The sequence below is a fragment of the Orcinus orca genome, chromosome 20 (assembly GCF_937001465.1).
Source record: "Orcinus orca chromosome 20, mOrcOrc1.1, whole genome shotgun sequence".
Taxonomy (NCBI): Eukaryota; Metazoa; Chordata; class Mammalia; order Artiodactyla; family Delphinidae; genus Orcinus; species Orcinus orca.
Genome location: NC_064578.1, coordinates 1,668,247 through 1,683,077, shown reverse-complemented (window position 1 = coordinate 1,683,077; position 14,831 = coordinate 1,668,247). Strand labels below are relative to the sequence as shown.

Here is a 14,831-nt window from a genome sequence, read left to right as displayed (position 1 = left end):
CCGGGATATGTAGTCGTCGGGGAGCTAATTCCTATTCATTAGGCCTCAAAGAAAATGCAAATTCCTCCAACGGTCCAGCGATGCGACTTCTCAGGGGCTAGCGAGGAGCCCGAGCGCGCGACGGGGAAGAAAGAAGCCTAGGGGCCTAAACTGTGGCGCGGGAGCACGACGCGTGCGCATGCCCGGCGGTCACCAGCGCCAGCGAAGGGCGCGCGACAGGCCCCGAGCGGCAGGCCCCTCCCCTACGCCCCGCCCCCCGGCCGGCGCGCCCGCCCAGGGAGCCTGCGCAGACGGTGCAAAGCAGAGGGCCGCAGGGAGGGACTCGCAGCGCCTGCGCAGAGCGGCGGCTTCTCTCGCGAGGACGGACGCCATTATCGCATCTCCTCGACAAACACCACGAGAATTCCGCAGCCCACACGGTAATTGCAGCTCCCGCAGCCGGTCGCGTCTCCGCCTCCCCCTTCCCGCGGGGCGAGAGCGAGAGCGAGAGCGAGATCTCCCCTCCTCCCTCCTCCCTGCGCCCTCCTCCGGCCGCCGCGCCCGCGCCGCCGCCCCCGCCCCCCCGATGCGGGGACCGGCCGCAACGGCCCGCCGCCCTGCGCGCCCCCGCGTCAGCCCTGTCAGCCGCCGGTCTGCCGCACCTCAGCGCCCGGCTCCGGCCGCCCCTCCCCCCGCCGCCCCCGCCGGCGCGGGCCTCTCGTCCGGGACCTGCCCCTCACGAGCGGCGTCCGGCCGCGGGGCGGGCGGGGCGGGGTCGCGCTGCTGCTGCGGTGCAGCCCCTCCGAGAGGCCCCGGGAAGCCGGAGGCTGCGGGCGCGGGGACCGCGGCTGCGGAGCGGAAGTGCGGGAGGCGGCAGGTTCACCCGGGGCGGGCCCGAGTGAGGGGGACGTCCGTGGGGACCACTAGTCGGTGCTCGGAACGCCTGAACCGCCTGTAACGTTAACTCCGTGGATTCAGCTCCAGTTCTCCTTTGTCTGGCAATTAAAATAAGCGTGTGTTCTTGGGACGTGGGATCCTGTCACCTCTGGCGTTAATTTGTAGCAAACGGCTGTCATGTGCGGGTCCTGTGCTGCGGCCGGGCCCGCCGAGCGTTTGCAGCGTTTCTCATCACAGCGGTCCAGGCAGGTGGGCAGGGAGGTGACTGAGGCTCACGGAGGGTAAGGGACTTGTCCGGGACACACAGCCAGGTTTGAACGCGATCTGTCTCAAGTCCATGTTCTTAAAGAGCTGCACACATACTTGATATCTTAATAAAGCATTGTACCCAATAAAATGTCCGTGGAAAACTTAACATGAGAAGCAAAGCCCCCTGCCCCACTTCTCAGTTCCGCTCCTCAAATTCTTTGATATCTTTTTGTTGTTTCTTGAAGTTCTCCATAGCTCTAAATAATAAGCTGGCATTGTATTGGTTTTATACATTCTTGACTTGCTGTTATGACAGGATGAGTTAGCTTTTCGTATCTTATCTCACCTCTTCTATCCCTGTCGAGCAGATACTGCTTCACTGCCAGCTAATACATTTTCCCTCTATACAGCCTTTTTTTTTCCTATTGTTTGTGATGGCCTTTCTTTCTCTTTGCACTTTCTGTTCCCACTGATTCTTTACCTCGTTTTAAATTCTCAAGGATGGTGTTGGATCTCTCCAACCTTTTTCTCATGTGGACTGATTACTCTTTAGACCAGCCCAGGTATCATCCCGATGTTTTCTTTTACTATACATCTGCGTTTGTTCAGGTCTCACGTTTTAATCTTGGCTTTCTTTATTTCAATGAAAACTTCCTGCCAAGGAGCCTTATTCCTTTTGGGTAACTCGTGAGGATCCTCGTTGGTGTTCAGCCATTTCTAGAATGCCCCGAAAGTGTCGAGTCCCACCACGAGTGCTCTTTGTCTTTGGGGACGTGTCCTTCGGCTCTGGAATTGGAAATGCTCTTGTATCATTTGAGAATTTCGTCTGGTCTGCTTTTACTCTTCTGTTTTAGGAGTTGCTGTTAGTTTGATGATGGACATCTTGGATTAATTCTCTGAATCTCCCGTGTTTATCCTCTTCCTGTGTCGTTTTATTCTTGTTTCTGGGATAGGGCTTCCATTTATCTTCCAGTCCTATTTAAATTTTTTTATTTCTACAGAGTTTTAATTTCTGAGGACTGACTTGTTCTTTTTTCGTAATAACGTATTGTCTGGTGAATGCATTGTGTCCTTGGCTTTGAGGATATACTCTTAAGGATTTGTTCAGTTCTCTTGTTCTCTGATTTCTTGTTTCCTCTAGTGTCACTTGTTGTTTTCTTCTTTTTAAAAAGATTGGCTTCTTACTTTGTGTGGCAAGTACTCTTCAAGTATTGGTAATTATTCTTGTCTAAGGCAGGAGGAAGCAGGCAGAGAAATCTGAGTCTGTGGGGCTGAATTTTTTTTTTTTTTTTTTTTGGCCGCATTTGCGCGGCCTGAGGGATCTTAGCTCCCCAACCAGGGACTGAACCCTGGGCCCACTGTAGTAAAAGCGTGGGGTCCTAAGCACTGGAACGCCAGGGAAGTCCCCTGTGGGGCTGACTTTGAAAACGTGCGGGTTTCCCTTCAGGTGTTTGGGAACTTTTTATTGTGCTGGGACCTCAAATGCCAGAAGACAGGTGTTCTATGGGCCTTTCAGCGTAAGGAAGACCCCTTTGATTTGGGGCTGCTGCATCTGGTGTCGGGAGGGCCGTGGTGCAGCTCTTCTGTATAGGGATCTGACTTCTGTGGGCAGCCACAGCCCTCGCCCTCGACCGAGGATCCTGGATGTGGGGTCCTCGCCATCCACAGGCTTAGAGCCCTCCTTTGGTTGTATCCACTCCTGTGTGCTCCACATTGCTATTTCCTTTTCCCCCCATTAAATCCTCTTGGTCTGCCAGAAATTTGCCACATCTCTTGCCTGTTGTCTTATATTCTTTCTTGTGGGTTTATTATACGATATTAAAAGTCATTTTAATGGGATGAGCAGAGCTCACCTGTGGGGCCAGTCGCTTTCTGTGAGTAGGTAGTCCAGGGTCTGTTCTCATTGCTCTGCTCTCCTGCCTCCCAGTGGCCTTGGTGATGGTTGCCCACCAGCAGTGGGATGGATGGCCAGATCACGGTCCCCATGGCCGCCGCTGCGTTGCAGTTGTGGGCGGGTGGTGTGCGTTCCTGCTGGCCGTTCTGGCTCCGCAGCCTTGCAGGGTGCCAGGCTCGTCTGGGGAAGGCCAAGCACAGACAGCGTTAGAGCAAAGATTGTGATTTTAGACTCTGCAGTGAGCTTCTCTCTGTGTCACTGGGCCGAAGTTTAAGGATTGCCTCTAGGTAAGCAGTGATTACAGTGCTCAAAGTGTAATCTTGATGCATTTACTTGATTGTCCTCTGAAAGTTGTGAGTAGTGAAATACATCAGTTGTGTTTTCCAGGGCCTTGCTAGTGGAGTGCTCCACAGCAAGGACCACAGCATAACCATCACTGGGCTTTTGAGAGAAAAGCAGACTCTCAGGCCCTGTCCAACATACGGAATCAGAATCTGGAGCTTTGTAAACTTTTCCTTTTTAAAAAATTTTTTTAATTTTTTATTTGTTTATTTTTGGCTGCGTTGGGTCTTCGTTGCTGTGCGCGGGCTTTCCCTACTTGCGGTTAGCGGGGGCTGCTCTTCGTTGCAGTGCTGGGCTTCTTATTGTGGTGGCTTCTCTTGTGGCAGATCACGGGGTCTAAGCGCACGGGCTTCAGTAGTTGTGGTGCGCAGGCTCAGTAGTTGTGGCGCACGGGCTCAGTAGTTGTGGCGCATGGGCTTAGTTGCTCTGTGGCATGTGGGATTTTCCTGGACCAGGGATCGAACCTGTGTCCCCTGCATTGGCGGGTGGATTCTTAACCACTGCTCCACCAGGGAGGTCCCAGTAAACTTTTCCTTTTGAAGGAACTTTAGACTTACAGAAAAATTGCAAAAATAGTTTAGAGAGCTTCCCTATGCCTGTCACCCACTTCCTTTAATGCTGACATCTTAGATTATCAAATATTCTTATAAAAATCAGAAAATTAACATCGTCACAGTACTGTTAATTGAACTGCAGACTTTGCTGAACTTCATCAGCTTTCCACTAATGTCTTTTTTCTGTTTCAGGAGCTAATCCGGGATCCCTCTCTGCATTTAGTTGTCACGTCTCCTTAAGTCTCTTCCAATCTGTGATATTTACACAGCCCCAAAGTATCTCTCCCAAGATGTTTATAAATTACAAGCGAAAAATAGTAACTTCACAGTGGAAAAACCTGGCAGATAGCATCTCAGCATCACCAGTAATAAGACATAATGATATCATGTTTCTTGATATGCACTGAGACAGAAATGCATATCCAAAGTCTAACCATGACGAAACCCAAGTTGAGGCACATGTGCCAAAATCTTGACTAGTGCGCCTCAGAAGTACCCCAGGTGTTGAAAGATAGGGAAAGATTCAGAATTTGCACTTTAAAGGACTTCCAGGTGTAGCATATGCACTTTGCTGAAGAAATACTTCCTGTGTTAGATGGTTGTCAAGGAGAAAAGAGATAAAGAACCACAAGCCTTGTTTGGTGGATCGGTAAATGGGTGTCCCTGGCACAGGGTCTAGTGAGCTTGCCTAAATGGCTTATTGGTAACACCACTTACAGCTTACTAGCCTTAGTTTTTCCTTATGACCTTCATCTACGCTATAAATTCTGAAAACTTTAGCGGTACAGTTAAGTATACATATTACATGACAATGGCGACTGACTTTAAAATGTCCATTTAACTTTACCACTTCAGCTATTTAAATCTGGAAAAAATAAGCATTTTCTCATTTTGAAGAAAAGACTTCTGGGGGAAAATACGTATTAAAGTTCTCAACGAGAATGTCTTAGAAAAAGCTGTAAAAAGTTCTCCCTTTAGGAGAGGGAAATAAAGGTCGTTACTGTGTTCTCTGACTTCACATATATGATGGTCATAAAAACAATTGCATAATGAATTGTTCACTGGAATTGCCCTGAACCATTCTGAAATGTTTATTTTTGGCAAATTTGAGAGCCGCTGGGGGGGGTTGGGGGGCGGCATCACATGGTTGAAATTTGCTCTTAAAAAGTTACACTTGTTTTGTTGTTCCAGGATAGTACCTGGAGCTCATTTAAGTCCACAGAAGAGTAGAATCGTAGCATCATCCCTCCCTTTCAGAGTAGTTTTAAAAATACTTAACCCTTAGGTTTCTCACTTGGGTGTAGGTTGTGAAACCAGTTAAAAGCGAGAGCTTTAGCTAATGATCTCATTTTATGCCATCTGCCTTGCCTTTGACTCTGTCCACTATCCGGGGCTGTGCCCGGCCTGCCTCCTGGGAAGAGAGGGGGCCCTCTTCAGTCCTAGAGGGCAGGGAGCAGGGGGATCGCTCTTGACGCCTTGTCACGCCCTCACCATAATGCTGCAGACTCAGTCTGAGAGGAAGCTGAGCTTGGGATGACCACCCAGAGCCTGCCATTGCTTGAAACCTGTGGGTATTCTTGAATGAAAACACGATGGAAACCTTAACTTCCTGAGCCACTAGCTGAGAGTACACCCGAAGCATTGTGGAAGTCACGTGAAATTGATTCCTATTTTGAGTTAAATTCTCTGCATCTTTCACATCTACCCATAGCCAAGAACTGTCTGATTTGATTAAATGTTTTGGATCATCTGCCTCTGTGGGGGGTGGCCAGTAAGATTTGCTTTGTCTTTATAAGGACCCTCGTGCTGGGGAGGGGGGATGGTGGTGGTGATGACTGGTGACCCATAGGGTCGGATTGCTGACAATGCATAAGTGATGGAAGAATAAAATCCACCAGAAAAGGCCGGAGAAGGTGAAGAGATGAGAATAGGTTTTATTACATCACTGAAAAGGTAGATAGGTGGGATGGAGGGTCTGTGGAAGCTGACTACCCTTTCCTTGCCCTAAGTCCTTCTGTGTTAGCATTTAGCGTACATGAGTGCAGGTAATGGTCTGAAGGAGAAAGTGAGTTGGCAGGAAGGGCCCAGGTAGGGATGGGGCGGGCGGAGTGGTGTCAGGAAGCCGGCACTGCGCTGAGCGGCTTTGGGCAGAGCCCTGTACTGACAAACCTTTTGTAATAAAGATTTACGTTCTGTGCTGCAAAGAATGCTGCTTCTGGTCTCTAGTGATTTTTCCTTTTTCTTCAAGGTGGAAAGTCATCAAATGACTTGAAGCAAAGTTAAACCTTTCTAAAGTAGCAATGGGTTTGGATAAAGCTGGCAGTGAAAACTTGGTGCGTGTGCTGCTGGCATTTCCTTCTTGGTGTGAACTGTGTCCCTTGAGTGTGGTGACAGCCCCCGGGCACCTGGATCTTCCTGGGTGGGGGGGATGACTCAGGCTGCGGTTCCAGCTGTCACCACCAAGAGTGGCCCTGCACTTGCGTTGGCAGGTGGATGGCAGGATGGGACCTGTCCTGTGAACTGGTGGGCTGGAGCCAGGGGTGGGTCTCAGGAGCAGAGTGCTGCGTTAAGCTGCCTTTTATGCTGGGAGCTTCCCTGGAGACGCCAAGTAATTCACTCCACCCACAATTTTGACTGAATCTGACAAAGAATGCTGGGCATCCTGTTTACCAGTGAAGAATTGCTGCAGCTGTCAGTGGGCAAACATAGTTTGCAGTCAACTGGCTTTCTAGTTTTGAAATTAAACATTTTGTGGATTTTTCAGATTTGCAGGATTCAACTAATTTCACGTTTTTTGTGAAGCGACGGTTTAATATTTATTACATTATTTTACATTTGTATAACTTAAATTTGCATAATTCAGCTTTGTATAAAATGCAGTCCTACTGTGTTGGGAGAAAGAAAGCTGAAGGGGCGCAGTAAGATGAAAGCAAACGTGTACTGCCTGGGGTTCCCTCTGTGCGTAGCTGTTAATAAAACACTCAGGGCTTCCCTGGTCAGAATCTGCCTGCCAATGCAGGGGACACGGGTTCGAGCCCTGGTCTGGGAGGATCCCACATGCCGCGGAGCAACTAAGCCCGTGCACCACAACTACTGAGCCTGCGCGTCACAACTACTGAAGCCCACGCACCTAGAGCCTGTGCTCCACGACAAGAGAAGCCACCACAATGAGAAGCCCGCGCACCGCAACGAAGAGTAGCCCCCGCTCCCCGCAACTAGAGAAAGCCCGCGCGCAGCAACGAAGACCCAACACAGCCAAAACAAACAAAAAACACTCAATTCAACTTGCTTCCCGAGTTCTCCAGGGATCATTCAAGAGCTCAGGAAGCCTGCTTTGCCTCTTTGGGATTTCTGTGGATCCACTATAATCGGAAGCAGAAATCGCTCTTTCCGGCCAACAGGAGGTGGAGCCGGCAGAGCCAGCCCATCCCGGAGCGCCTCTCAGGAGGCCACGATCACTGCTCTGCAACAAAAGTTCCTGTCTCTTTTTCCCCGTCTTAGTCTCCAGGCAGTTTCTAGAGTCTGGAGATGCCACTGATGTGGTTAAACGCTCGGCTGCAGGGCAGAAGTGAACAAACTTTGTGTCAAGGGCTATATGAGTAGACATTTTTGGCTTTGGGGGTCTGTCCCAACCACTCAACTCTGCCCTTGGAGAGGCCGGAATAGACGTGGCTGTTTTCCAATAAAACTTATCTACAAAAACTAACCGCTGGCTGGACCTGCCCCTCAGACCGTAGTGTGTGACTCGAGGCTGCAAGTGCTCATGCAAGCTGGGGAAAGAAGTCAAGCAGGGGAATTGGGCGAGAGTGAGCCGGTGGTGAGGCGCCCCCGCTGGGCCCCTTTCCTGCAGGCCGCTCCACCGCCAGCGGCTGTGCTCCTCTGCTGACTCAGGGAGCCTGGGGTCGTCAGCAGGGTGTATTTTGGGGAAATCTGTACGAAGTATAATTGGCGTCAGCGAAGCGCCTTCAGATGAGAACGCGTCTGTCCGTCCTCACTGCCGTTCTTTGGAAGAATAGCCTCAGCATCTCTTCATAGGAATTGGATTTGGGTTTTTTCAGGCTTCGAAGTTGCAAGAATAGTACCAAGAATTATGGTGTAGGCTTGTCCTACAGTCTCAGATGCTAATATTTTATATTTGCTTTATCCTTTCTCTTTGCAGCTCTCTGTGTTTGTGTGTGTATATATTTTTCTATTGTTTTTCCTGAACAGTTTAAACTATGAAGTAAGTCCCTTTAACCTTAAACACTTAAATGGCTGTTTCCTATTAACAAGGACCTTCTCTTATATAACCACAGTACAATTTTCAAAATTAGGAATCTATCATCGATGCAGCTGTGTTATCTAAGCATCAGATCTAGTTCAGATTTTATTAATTATCCCAATAACGTCCATTTTTAGCAAAAGAAAAAGGGACTCCTTTATTAACTTTGGATGTATTTTTCCCTAAGAACATTTGCCCTTACCGACATTATCATAAATTGGCACCATACTCCTTACAAATTACAAGTTTAGTGACATCCAAAGTCTGCGTATTTATTGTTGACAGCAATCACTTTGCATAATCATTTCCTTCTGCTATTCTGTTTGGGAGAGGGATGGGAGAGACTGACAGTAGAGGTAAGAGGCAGAATGCCGGGCTGCTTTTAAAGTCTGCCCAGATCATTGGTTGCACGTGTGGACGCGGTGGGCTTATGAGGTGCTAGAGCTGTGGGTGAGAAATGAGTGTGGCCTTACGTGGTGTCATTAGCTAAGTTTATAAAAGTTCTTTAAGGTCACTCTCCAGTCTACATAGTCCTGTTGGGCTGGGGAAGTGTTATTTTCTAAGGGCTTCTGCTGTTCAGTGCTGGACCCATCTATTTACAAAAGTACAGGTGACCCTTAAACAGTGTGGGGGGCAGGGGCAGCAACCCTGCACGTAGTGGCAGATCTGAATAGAACTTGTAGTCAGCCCTCCGTATCCATGGTTCTGCATCTTCGGTTCAACCAGCTGCAGCTTGTGCAGTACCGAAATGTTTACTGTTGAAAAACGTCTGCACATCGGTGGACCTGTGCAGCTCAAAGCAGTGTTGTGGCTGCTTGGCTTTGGGGCAGACTTGGCAGTGTCTGCTCTGCGTGCAGGGTAGCCACGCACGGCTTCCCTCCCGCGGTGGTGTGGGGCGCACATCTGAGCATGTGTGAGACCCTTGGCACACGGCGTTCTTGGTACTTGGCCTCCTCGCCCATTTGCAGCCTGAAGTTCAGAGTCCTCATCACGTTTCAGACCGGCTTCCTGGGGTTCTGGAGCAGTAAAAGGGAGGCATTCTGGTCTGATTAAGGCATTTGACTACGCATGTGGCTTTGAAAAGATTAAAGTATCTTTATAAATACATGCTTTACATGGACATTTTAATCGCATGAACTTTTCATCAGTCTTAGATCAGGCCCAGTAATTTTGGGGTTCTAAGTGCAGTTTCTAATCTTTAGGATGTTGTTTTTCGTGACTAAGTTTTTTTGTTTTTTTAAAATTAGTTAATTTCTTTATTTTTGGCTGTGTTGGGTCTTCGTTGCTGCGCGCTGGCTTTCTCTAGCTGTGGCAAGCGGCGGCTACTCCTCGTTGTGGTGCGCGGGCCTCTCACTGCGGTGGCTTCTCTTGTTGCAGAGCATGGGCTCTAGGAGCGCAGGCTTCAGTAGTTGTGGCACGCAGGCTAGTAGTTGTGGCTCGTGGGCTCTGGAGCGCAGGCTCAGTAGTTGTGGTGCACGTGCTTAGTTGCTCCGCGGCATGTGGGATCTTCCCGGACCAGGGCTTGAACCTGTGTCCCCTGCATTGGCAGGCGGTTTCTTAACCACTGCACCACACGGAAGTCCCCATGACTAAGTTTTAATTACACATTGAGAATTATGATCTTGAGTAAAATGGAGACTGTGAACTTGGTTCCTCGGCCCCCGAGGTGACAGTGGCGTGGGCTGTGTCTGCCACCACCGAGCCATGCCAGCGCCGTGCATGGGTCAGCCAGCATCTGCGACTCGTCCTTGGCGGGCTCCTTACACTTTTGTCCATTTTCTGTTGTAGATCAGATTACTTTGTTCTCCTTGGTTATGGGCCCTGCCTCTGAGCGGCTGTGTTTGCCTGATGTCAGTTGTGCGTCAGAAACCTCTGGAGTGGTCCCTGCATCTGTCACCTGTCCTCATTACTTGTTTTAATGACTGCTCGAGCTGGGTGTTCATCGTCTTTTTTTATGTTCCTGGCTAGGAGTACAGCTTTCCTTAACATCTTGGCACATGTTGTTAGTATTATTTGGTTTCTGTGAAATTTCCAGGTGGAAAATGATTAGGACACTGGCATCCTTACCCTGGACGGCTGACCACCCTCCTCTCCAAGCTTTGCAGTTCCTGGGAATAAACAGGAAGGGCAGATGAGTGCTAAACGGATTGCAGTTTCTGGAGGGAGCTGAAGGATGGATGGATGCACAGCCCTGCTCTCAGGGGAGGCAAAGGGAACATGTGGTGATGGATGGCAGTGGGGTTAGTTAGCCCGACGCAAAGTGCGTTACCGAGTGACCGGGTCCTGCCCTCCATGCCTACCCCTACCGCCACCCCACCTGCTCTCCGGTCTCATGTTGCCTTAATAAATATTTATGGTGAGGGGATGGGCCTATCTCTGTAAAACGGGGATGCACCTACATCCAAGGTTGTGAAGACTCAGTGAAATAATGCAAAGATGTGTTTAGGATCCAATGAATGGTAGCGCCTATAATTACTGTTATTATCATCAGCTTCACCCACCAGGCCCTGTATCTTTTTATGCTTACCAGTTTATATGGGGCAGATTTAATTGATAGACATTTGCATGTAGTCAGAGTTTTGTCTGTGATAAACTTACATCACAGAATCTTAGAATTTGAGAACTGGACAGGAGCTTAGAGGTGATTTAAATAGTACAACTTGCTAGTTAAAAGCTTGGGCATGGTTGTAAAGTATACACTTGTTAGAAACGCAAGGACCCTTGATAAATGTGTGTTTCTACTGTGAGGAATCCTCCAGTGTGAACTCCACACAGCTGGCCCAGCAGCCGCCCTTGACAGTCATCAGGCTTAAGATAGCCTCTTGTTCTCTCCAGGGAGGTGACTTTTCTCCTGCACTTCTCAGAAAGTAAATTGTGGTAGATTCTGTTGCTATATAGTGTTGTAAGTTTGGCAGATTATTTGTTATTCAGTGATATTTTATTGACAATTTTAAATTCTATCAGATGGTTTTAGACAGTTTGCAATGTTGAGTTTGAATTCTTATAATTTTAGGGCCAATATTTCTTATATGGGCACATGTAAGTGGGAAAATGACTAAAAATTTTACATTTCACCCTGAATTCAGCGTGATGTGTTGTGGCTCTTTGCGACGTAACTTTCTTCTGTAGAGGTAAAAAAAATTGACCTGTCATCTAATTTGTCCTCACGTCTCTGAATGTTTTCCACGTTAACTGTAAAAAACACAGCAACAAGTGAAGTGAAGTGTAGGAGAGAGCATTGCCTGTAGTCTCCAAATGTTTCATGTTTTACCTTTTTATTTTTATAATGGGAAGATGATTACAACCAAGATCTCTTCTGTCCCTGTAGCTGAAGGACTGAAGGAGCTGCCAGGCCAGTGACTAGTTCAGGAGAATCTGTGCTTACGGAGCACGTGAACCTCAAGGTCGTTTCTTTATTCACTTGCCCAGGATTTACGGGTCGCTCCCATGTGCCCAGCAGGGTGTTTGTGACGTGATGATCCAGCGCACAGAGCAGAGGTTTTTACATTAGAGTGAGGCTGTCAGTCACTGGACAAGCTGTGACAGCCCCCGAGCAGCCCCAGCCAGTGTGCAGACAGCTGGTTGCGGCTGTGTTCCAATAAAACTTTATTTGTGAACACTGATGTTTGAGTTTAATGTAATTTCATGTCAGGACATACTGTTCTTCTTTTGATTTGGTTCATGGGCTGTACAGGTGGAGGGTTGGAATTGGTCCACGGGGCCAACCCTTGGTCTAGTGAGTGAGTGAATAAAATGAGGTCATATCTAGGTAGGCAGGAGCCGGATTGGGAGAGGCCTGAAATGCGGGTAGAGTTTAGATGTGATGCCAAGCCGGGCGCTGTGACGACAGCCCTTTGGGAGGGATGAGCCTGGAACTCATCTGCAGGATGGCTGGGAGGGGATTGGCTTCCCGCCTCACCGTGTGTGGCTTTGAGAGGGACCAAGGGACAGATCCGTGGATTCCACCTTAGGGTGGGTTACAGAGAGATGACACCTAATCGCCAGGGACCAGAGGCAGGGACAGGGAAGCCGGTTCACGGGTTCAAGGAAGCGGAGCCCAGCGGCGCAGGTGTAGTGGGAGAGGAGTTGGGTGGGAAGGAGCAGGTGGGCAGGGCCCCCGGGCCTGGTGATGGTCAGATGCTGGGGGTGACAGCAGAGAGAGTTAAAAGAGGAGTTGCAGGGTTCTTTCTGGGGGGGTTGGTGGGATCTCCTTGGGCGGTGCTCTCGGGAAAGAGTAGGGATGGGGGCAGAGTTCAGCTTTGGAAGTGCGGGAGCGGATTTTATTGTCAAATGGCCATAGTGTGGTTTGACGTACTGGACCAGGGAAATCACTGGTGAGGGGTCCGGGCGGCAGTGGAGATTTGGGCGCATGGGTGTCACTCCCTGTAAGGGCCTGCCGTGTGCCCCCAGGACACGTGCTTCTGGGCTCTGGTTCCCAGAAGGGGCTCCGGGGGCCGCGGCGTGAGGCTCAGACCTAGTGCCGCTGGAGGGCCCAGCGTAGGTGGGGCCAGGGGTGAACCCCGGGGAGGAGGAGGACCCCAGGGTGCTCTGAGCGAGGAGAAGTGCTGAGCGGGGAGGCCGGTGGGAATTGTTCACAGGGCTCTTGTCCAGTCCGACGGTGAGTTTGGAAACCAGTGTTTTGTTTGGGGGCCTGAAGGGTGTGGCGAGGGATCGTGTTTGAGGACGGGCGTGGGCGAGAGTTCCAGAATGTGCTATAGGAGTTTGGCTCTGGAGGGACGTGATGGCAGCTGGCGGGCGGCAGAGTGGATTGGAGGGTTTTATTATTTTTGTTTTTTCTAAAACAGTTATTTTGCAGTCGCCTGAGATTTGTAGGTACGTAGCAGAGGTGGTACAGGCTGTTTTTCCACCATTACGTCGTACATGGCCATGGCCGGGACGGTGTCCGCCTCCAGGGCGCTGGTTCCCCGAGCTCACCTGAGCTTGTTGACTGAATCTGTGATCCTGGCTGCCTCCTCGCTGGAATCTAGGGGGCACTTCCTAGAGGGGCCTGGTGGACACACAGGTATACACCCTGCATCTAGGTGCACGACAGGGCGATGTTTTGGCACGTTGCGTTGTTTCTGTTTTTTCCTGCGTTTTATAGTAAGTTGCAGAGGTCACCTCATTTCACCCCTCAGTGCTTGAGCACTCGTGTCCTGGGAGCAAGGACATTGTTTTACGTAACTGCACCTACAAACAGGAGCAGTGATTCCGAGTCACTGAAGATACGGTCCATACTCAAGTTTCCCCTGAGATTCTTTGTGGCTGCCTCTCCCTGTCCCGCCCCTGGACCTCCCTACACTGGCAGGTCTCCGCAGCCTCTGCCAGTTTGTTTCATGCCGTGGACTTTTCAAGAGTCTGGCCAGTAGACCGGCATCTCTGACCCCTTCGTTCGTCCTCCGATTGCTCAGCTCTCCGCCGGTTCTGGGCAGCGTGCCCTGATCCTCCCAGCCAGGCAGCTGCTGCAGCCCCCCACCCGTGTCTGCCCTCAGCCCTGGCGGGCAGTCGATCCCCAGGATACCCCCAGTGTCACTGCTCCGACTTACTGCCTTAGTAAGTGTCTTGTGGGCAGGGCTAGCTCTGCTCCCTTCGGCGTGTGTCTAGCACAGAGCCCGGGGGTTGTTTTTTGAAGAATGTATGAATAAATGCAGTAAGGTCGTTGATATTAATTGTATACGTAGTCCATAGACACTCAGTAAGGCTCGTCACAGAACTAAGAAGTAAGGTTAAGGTGTTTAAGCCTACAGTCCCCGTACATTATTACAGTCCTGCATCTTTGGCAGATTTAGTACTTTATGTTATCAGAATAATACTTCACAGTGTAAGCAATTTAGGAGCTACCAGAGAAGAATTAAAATATGGGCATTATCTACGTAGAAACTGAAACTTTTATTGCGAGATATATGCAGGCCTCTGCACTGTATTTACATTTATCATTGGCAGTTGGTAAATCAAGTAAAAGTTGCTTTTAATTGCTTTTATGGTTTCCATTTTATAGCAGACATTATCTGAAATTCATTTTAATGAGTATGTGGTTCTTATGCTTTCTTTCTAGAGATATAATTCCTGAAGGCAGTGGTTGTCATTGTGGTCCACAGACCCCAGGGATGTCCTTGAGACATTCCCAGTGGGTATTTGAGGTCAAAATAGTTTTCATGACTGTCAAGAGGTCATTTGCCTCTTTTTGCCTGTTAACATTTGGACCGAGTCCCCGAGCTACCATTGTTGCTGGATTCCTTACTGCCGTGCAGTTCAGAAAAGCCATTCTCCTCTAAGAATGTCCTTGGGGCAGCAGTAGAAATCATTCATTTTGTTAAATCTCAGCCCTGAGTGCACCCCTTTTTAATACTCTGTAACAAAACAGGAAGTGTGTGGAAAGCACTTCTGCGTTTTGGAGTTGGGAGGTTGCCTGGAAGATGGGCCTTTCTGCAGTTACTTGGGTTGCTAGCTGAACTGGCCGCTTTTTTTCATGGACCACCATAACGGAAGAATTGACACATTACCAGTATTTCTTACTAAACGGACAGAGTTAGCCTGTCACTGCAAGGAAAGCAGCTAACACTATTGCCAGTGGTAAAATTTGTACTTCCAAGTAGAATTGGAATTTCAGAAAGCTTGTATCTGCCACTGTGAACCTGGCAGCTTCCTAAGACTT

General features: G+C 49.3%; 1 protein-coding gene across 6 annotated transcripts in view; it reads left to right on the top strand.

The window, feature by feature from the left end:
• The first annotated feature begins 288 nt into the window (after positions 1–288).
• BANP (BTG3 associated nuclear protein) overlaps positions 289–14,831 on the top strand; it is a 107,438-nt gene continuing 92,895 nt past the window's right edge. For all 6 annotated transcript variants that reach the window (XR_007474546.1, XM_049704099.1, XM_004280069.4 and 3 more), the window contains exon 1: positions 289–419. The gene's annotated coding sequence lies outside the window, so the exon portion shown is untranslated. The remainder of the gene's footprint in view (positions 420–14,831) is intronic.